Here is an 8,003-nt window from a genome sequence, read left to right on the forward strand (position 1 = left end):
CTCAAATAATTTATACATATACTTAATGGAACCGGGTATTACAAGCTCATCTTCCCCGGCCAACATGCCCTCAACAATGCGTCGGGCAACACTACCACCCGAAGCTCCTCGTATACCATTCATATCGACTAATTTCTTAACATATTTATTTGTATTTAAAAATGTTGGCATTACAGTGGTCGCCGTGATGTTATGACCAAGTAGCATTAATTCCGATCGCAGCATCCATGTGAGGTGGCGCACTGCAGCTTTGGTGGCAGCATAAACACTCATTGTGGGAAAAGCCAAGAGGGCCGAAGCAGATGAAATGTTGACAATATGGCCACGATTCAGTTCTTTCATTTTGGGTAGAAATATTTCAGTCGTCTAAAACAGAAGTAAAATATAATAAAACAGTTATAAATAAAATATCATATTATTTAATTTTGAATTTACTTACATAACATATGGCACTGACGTTAACATTAATCATACGTTGGACTTCTTCTAGTGGTGGATTTTGTGCTGTTGAAAAGAATAATACTGCAGCATTGTTAACTAAAATTGTTGTATCTCCCAAATCTCTGGTGACGTTGTCTCGTAATTCGGAAATTTGTTTGTGATCCGATACATCAACCTTAAAATAATAAAATGAGGAAATATTTGTTTAATAATTCGTATTATATTTTCTGCCGTATGGCATATTTGGTTCCCAAATTCAGATAGAAGACCATATGAAGTTAGATAAAAGTAGATTCAAATAAAGGATCCCAAACGCTGAACATTTTGAAATTTATGGCATAGAAAAATTTTTAGGATTTCTATTCGGTGAATGAATAGGCCTGGAACTCGGAAATATAGTAGATGCCTCTATTAATTAATGTTTAATACAAATATTCAGCTGAACAACAATTGGATAAAATCTCTGTTCGCTATAAATGATATGTATGATTTTATCACGATTTTTGAATTTAGTAGGCAAGGTGCCAAGAAGAAGTATTCAAATAGACACAATCTTAGGATTTATTTTAGGTTCAATGAAAATGCGTCTAAGACCATGAAAGTGCGTTATATGGAAGATATTTCATATCGAGGACCTGAATGTCAAATTACGGCCACTAAAAACCCACGAAACTCTAAAAAGGTAGAGGTATAGTTATATGGGTGCTATATCAAAACGTCTATATATTCTTCAAAAATGCCGAAAATATGACCTTGGACCTGTAATATATATATATATATATATATCCCTTTACCACACTGTGGTACAGGGTATTATGTCTTTGTGCATATTTTTGTAACAGGCAAACCAAGGACGAATCCTATTGAAATTGGAAAAAAATCGGTTCAGATTTAGATATATGTAGTTTAGTCCGATCTCATGTAAATGATGCACAAAATTGCCAATATTGTCCGATTGGGGCAATCGCTGTGCAATATTGTCAGTGCACAGCGCACTGAATCAGGTCCATACTTATGTATGCGAAGTTTTATTAAAATCGGATCAGATTTTGATACAGCTCCGACTTTTTGTGAATGATACACCAAACTCCCAATATTTGTCCGATTGGAACAAAATTTTGCACAGAGTACTGAATTATATCCGGACTAATGTCAGCGAGGTTTTGTCAACATCGGATCACATTTAGATATAGCTCCCATATATAGTTTCGTCAGATTTTTTTGTGAATGATTCACCAAACTCCCAATAGTTGTCCGATTGAGGTTTGTTGAAATCGGTTCAGGTTTTGATATAGGGCTTATATATTTCGTTCGATTTTATGTAAATGGTGCACCGAAGGGCACAATTTACACGAAATTTGGCAGAGGGTATTAAATTGAATAAAAAGTGATAACAAATTTGTGTTTTATATATAGCTCGCATACATAATATTACTCGATTTCATACAAGTGGTACACCAAAGAATTCAAGTCAGCCCGTTTGACATGCACTCTTGCATTGATTTCAGAATGGTGTGTGTATGGGGTTTTTCAATTGTTTCAAATATCTATCTAGATAGCACACTTAATTTCGCCCGATTGGCGGTTTTAGCCGCAGTTACCAACCAAAAATCCTGTGATTTGTAATTCCTGTTTCCAACCGAAAAGACTGCAATTTGACACTCCAGTTTCTTGGTAAGAGGTCCCGCCAAATTATACCCTTCGCAGAACTGTGGTACAAGGTATGATGCCTTTGTGCATATACAAAAGGAAATGAGATAGGCGCATGATTACTTTTGAGAACATGCATGAAATCACTTTCTCAGTCGATTTATGCTTGTCCGTTCACTTGTCTGTCCATGTATTCTTTTGCACAAGGTACAGGTCGCATTTATGACGCAAATTGGATGAAATGCAGTACAGGTCACATATTTGAAATTGGAGGAGATGAGTGCAGATTTAGTTATATCTCCCATGCACAGGTTTGCCCGATTCCACTATAGTTCACCAAGTTGCAATGTTTGTACGAGAGAGAAAAAATTTGGCACAGTGTACGAAATTAAGTACAGATTGACGTATGTGAAGGTTTGTATAAATCGATTCAGATTTAAATATACATATACATTTATTGTCAGATTTTATGTAAATTGGGCACTAATACCCTTATACAACTTTCGATGCAAATAGCATATCAAATTGAAACTATAACACTGTGCGACACGAAAATTTTTCAGGGGTTCTAATGTACCAATTCTGTTTAGTTGGAGTCCCTGGATCACGAAAATACCTTTGGTTTTTCTGGGTCACTTCGAAAATTAATTTTATAACGGTAAATATAGAGAAAAACGTGGTTTCATGGATTTTCCAATTGAAACTTGAATAACTTATTTACTTTATAATGGATTTATATTATTCTTTTTTTCTTTCGAACTATGGGTCTATCTCGTTTCCTTTTGCCTGTTACAAACATAACGGTTTGTAACAGGAAACGATACAGACCCATATTTCCTTTGGAGAATATGCATAGAATCAATTCATAAATGTGTATAAGTCATCCATTTTTTAACCGATTTTTTTGATTTTTATCATTTTCGAAAGCTAATTTAATTTTCTTCCCCGTAATATAATAAAACTTATATGGCTTGATATCATAATTTCATCGTACAGTCCGAAGAAAAATAAATTTTGTCATTTTATGCGTATTTTTTCATATTTCAACCGCTGTAACTCAGCCAATCCTCAACCGATTTACCAAATATATATCTCATTTGAAAGGAAAAATTGTACTCTTCGAAAGAAAGAAAGAATAATATTAATCCGTTACAAAGTAAATATGTTATTCAAGTTCCACTTGGAAAATCCATGAAACCACGTTTTTCTCTATATTTACCGTTATAAAATTAATTTTCGAAGTGACCCAGAAAAACCAAAGGTATTTTCGTGATCCAGGGACTCCAACTAAACAGAATTGGTACATTAGAACCCCTGAAAAATTTTTTTTTGTTATTTTGTAGCACAGTGTAATTATCTGTATAGCTCTCATATATATTTCCGACCGATTTTATGGAAATGGCGCCCCAAACTCCATGAATTTTTCCGATTTACACAAAATTGTGCGTAACATATTGAACTTAGTCGAAAATTACATGTGGAAAGTTTTGTTGAAATTGGTTCAGATTTAGATATATATCCGATATATATTTTCAATTCGGAAACAATTTTGCACATTTCATTGTATTGAGTCTAGAATGACGGGTACAAAGTTTTGTTTAAATCGGCTTAGATACAGATATAGCTCCCATATGGTCCACCATGCTCCCATTGTTTATCCGATTGAGACGAAATTTAGAATGCCGTACAGTTTTGAGTCTATAATGACGCTTGTTAAGTTTTGTTAAAATTGGTTCATGTATATAATCCGATTTGATCTCAGTAGTGCACTAAAATAAAAAAATCGGTCCAGAGTTAGATATAGCTTCCATAGATACATATTTGATAAACATGAAGAGTTTGGTGCATTATTTACTTCAAATCGGACGAAAATATTTATGGGAGCTATATATAAATCTGAACCGATGTTCATGAAACATGGAACACATCATTCTAGATATTTAGGGACTTTGCTGCACCATTTACATGTATAAATCGACTTAAAAAGTGATTCTATGCATATTCTCAAAAGGAACCATGTGTCTATCTCGTTTCATTTTGCCTGTTACAAACATATGCACAAAGACATAATACCATGTACAACAGTGGAGTGAAGGGAATAAAAAGGGGGTAATAAGGGGACTACCCCTAAAAGGGGGTAATAAGGGGACTACCCCTAAAAGGAGGTAATAAGGGGACTACCCCTAAAAGGGGGTGATTACTAATAATTTTTGGTAGGGAGATTTGTTACAATATACGACTAATACCAGATTACAACGAATTCGGTTGAAAACCGTGCTCAAGAACCCCAAAATATCGAAAATTGGAGGGTACCCTTGTATGGGGCCTACCCGAAAAAATGGGCCAATATTTATAATTTTTAGTGGAGAGATTTGCTACACAATAAAAACTCAAAGTACCAAATTTCAGCGAATTCGGTTGAAAAACGGGCTAAAGAACACCAAAATACCGACAATTGGGGGTACCCTTATAGGAGGGCTACCCGAAAAAATGGACCTATATTTATAATTTTTTGTGGAGAGATTTGCTACACAATAAAAACTCAAAGTACCAAATTTCAGCGAATTCGGTTGAAAAACGGGCTAAAGAACCCCAAAATACCGACAATTGGGGGTACCCTTATATGAGGGCTACCCGAAAAAATGGGCCTATATTTATAATTTTTTGTGGAGAGATTTGATACCCAATATGAACTCAAAGTACTAAATTACAGCCAATTCTGTGAAAAAATCCGGTCAAAACCCCCCAAAAACTGAAAATTGGGAGGTACCGTTATATGGGGGCTACCAGAAAAAGTGGACCCATATCTATACTTTTTAGTGGAGAAATTTAGTATCCAAAATGAAACCATTTTACCAAATTTCAGCGAATTCGGTTGAAAAACGCGCTCAAGAACCTTAAAATATGGAAAATTTGGGGGGTACCCTTATATGGGAGCTATGCCTAAACGTGGGCCGATTTTCACGAAACTTAACACACATCATTCTAGACTATGTTCAGTACGCTGTGCCAAATTTCGTGCAAATCGAAAGATATTTAGGGACTTTGGGGCACCATTTACCTTAAATCGGGCAAAAATATATATGGGAGCTATATCTAAATCTGAACCGATTTTTCCCAATTTCAATAGGGTTCGTCCTTGGGCCAAATAAGAGACGTATGCCAAATTTCATCCAATTCTGATAATAAATGCGACCTGTACTTTGTTTACAATTTAACATGGACAGACAGACGGACGGACATGCATAAATCGACTTAAAAAGTGATTCTATGCATATTCTCAAAAGGAACTATGTGTCTATTTCATTTCCTTTTGCCTGTTACAAACACATGCACAAAGACATAATACCCTGTACCACAGTGTGGTGAAGGGTATAATGACATATCCACCATATAACGGTCCCGATTTTTTAAGAAGTTGTGTATGTCACCACATGGTAAAGGGTATAAAAAGTTCGGCCGGACCACCTTTCTACTTGTTAGCATTATTTTTTTTCGAATTTCAACTATTCGGTTTTAATAAAAAAAAAACTCGATCAAACTAAATGTTTATATTTTGTTATCATTTAAACAAATATCTTACGAATACCGACGAATATGAATATCAAAATGAAATTTTCAAAATTACCTTGTACGCTTTGGCTTTAACATTGTATGTTTCCGCTATATATTCGGCTGTTTCTTCGGCCAACGTTTGTTGTATGTCGACGATGGCAATGCGACAGCCACGCTTAGCCAAATCGATGGCTATTTCACGACCCAAACCGCCAGCAGAACCAGTTATCTGTTGAAATGCAAAGCAAACGAAGATGATCATTGACATAAAAGAACGGTGTAATTAAATTCACAAATATTAGCAAAGCACAGCGGTAGGCGAAGAAAACGATGAAAACGAAAAATATTAAACAATAAATAATCATACAAAAAATATCACAATATATTTTAAATAATTATTTTTCCGCTTCGACACACTGTGCAAACTTTTGAATGTCAATGCCATTCAAAATTTTTTTATTGATTTGTTTTTGTGGATCTCATTTAATTCCTTATCAAAATTGTTTTTTAATTTTTGTATCGTTGGTTTTTTCATTACCACGGCCACTTCGTTGCTGAGTGAAATATTTGTTTTCTTTGGTCTTAACCATTTCACCACTTGATAGATTATGGATGCCACAACAAATGCTGGATATGCCACAATAAGACCGATTAATGGCAATTGATTAACAATAAAACCCATAAGCCACTTGCTGTTCAGCATTGTTGTTATTATTGCTTTAAATGTTTTTTTCGTTTTTCTAATAATTTCCGTTTAAAATGCAATTCAGTTTTGAGTTTTTGTTTTCAATACGATAACTCGTTTTGATGTGTTCGAATATAACGTTTAAACAATATTAAATCGCGTATTGAAATAACGCATATATTTATAAACTTTGTCAAGGGGGTCAACCAGAATACACAGTTTTGACGAAATCAAGGTGAAGGTGAACGCAAATGCGATCAAGAAGAAAAACAAAAACAAACAAACAAAAAATACCGATGCAACATAACGGGGATTTTAGATTGTTTGGAATTTCAACAAAAAACACCACAGCAAACCGTCGAAATGAGCCAGCGAATTTTTTCATTTTGTACTACTGGTCCCCCTCCGAAATGAAATCCTGTATACGTTGCAGGTTTAGGGTATGTATATTTATAGCCGTGGCCTCTTTTAAAATGTTTAGGGTATATTTATAGGCGAAGATTTATTTATACCATACACAACTGTGTTGTCAGGGTATTTTAGCTTTATGAAGCCCCAAGAGTTTGTAACACCCCGAAATATTGGTCATAGACCCACCTTTAAGTATACCGATCGTCATATCTCGACTAGACATCGATCTAGACATGTGTGTCCGTGCGTCCGTCCATTATAATTTGTAAACACGATACAGGCCACAGTTATGGACCAATCTTCACGAAATTTTGCATGTAGGATGGATTCTTGTCAATGAAGACCCCTATTCTTTTCATTTTTTCTTTGAACAAATACTTAATTTTTGTCGGTTTTTCTAGTCGCTCCACAGGACGCAATTATAATCCAAACAATTATGGTCAAAGAATAAGCATGCATGTTTTGATAAAGATGGGTCAATATTTAGCGGGTCAAATGTACCCTGACTGTTGTGTGAATAATGACAAAATGTATATTCTATGGCGTATATATTTACCCCTGAAGGACATACACCCTAGAAGTCGAAAGGCGTGATTGTCGAAAGGCGTGATTGACCTTTAAATTAATACCAATTACATTATTGTATGATTTCGGATGTGGGAGATACACTTAAATATTGACAGGTGCTTACGTATTCATATATTATTTAGTAACCCATTACCACACTAGAGGGCGGAAATATAGCGCTGATCGCTTTGAAATTTTCTATGAGGATCCTGGTACGTTCAAGGATAATCCCTATAATTTTCGGTGATAACAACATTGGGATGAATTGGACCGAAAACTTATTTTCGTTTTGTTTTTTCGAGTCGAGCTATAGGCCACAGTTGAAAGACGAACATTACAACACAACCCACGGTGAGGGGAATCTGAAACAGTAATTAGAAGGGCTGTACGGAATATTAGTAATATTTGTTGACCTCTAGTCGGTCAAGAGGGTGCAAATATCGTAAAATATTTCCCAAGTTCAGAATGTATTACCACAAAAAGTTAGATTTTCATGGAAGTTGTGTGGGGTATCATATGGTCGGCCATGTCCAACTATACTGATCCGCTCGTTTTTAATATTTTAAGGTATATCTATTGGCTTGGATTTATTTTTAAATATTTTTAAGGGTATATTTATAGGCTTAAACTATGATTAAGTATTTTTATGGTACATTTATAGGAGTGGAATTATTTTTACAGAACTTTTAAGGTA

General features: G+C 34.9%; 1 long non-coding RNA gene across 1 annotated transcript; it reads right to left on the bottom strand.

The window, feature by feature from the left end:
• Nucleotides 1-506: 506 nt before the first annotated feature.
• LOC133330055 (uncharacterized) lies at nucleotides 507-6,266 on the bottom strand. The gene is made up of 3 exons (XR_009754333.1): nucleotides 6,185-6,266; nucleotides 5,720-5,875; nucleotides 507-616 (listed from the first exon to the last, which is right to left on the bottom strand). It is a non-coding gene; the product is annotated as an uncharacterized LOC133330055 (long non-coding RNA).
• Between the last annotated feature and the right edge of the window lie 1,737 nt (nucleotides 6,267-8,003).

This window comes from Musca vetustissima, unplaced genomic scaffold, assembly GCF_032173495.1.
Source record: "Musca vetustissima isolate MV318-11 ecotype Yass unplaced genomic scaffold, APGP_CSIRO_Mvet_v1 utg92371, whole genome shotgun sequence".
NCBI classification, from domain to species: Eukaryota; Metazoa; Arthropoda; class Insecta; order Diptera; family Muscidae; genus Musca; species Musca vetustissima.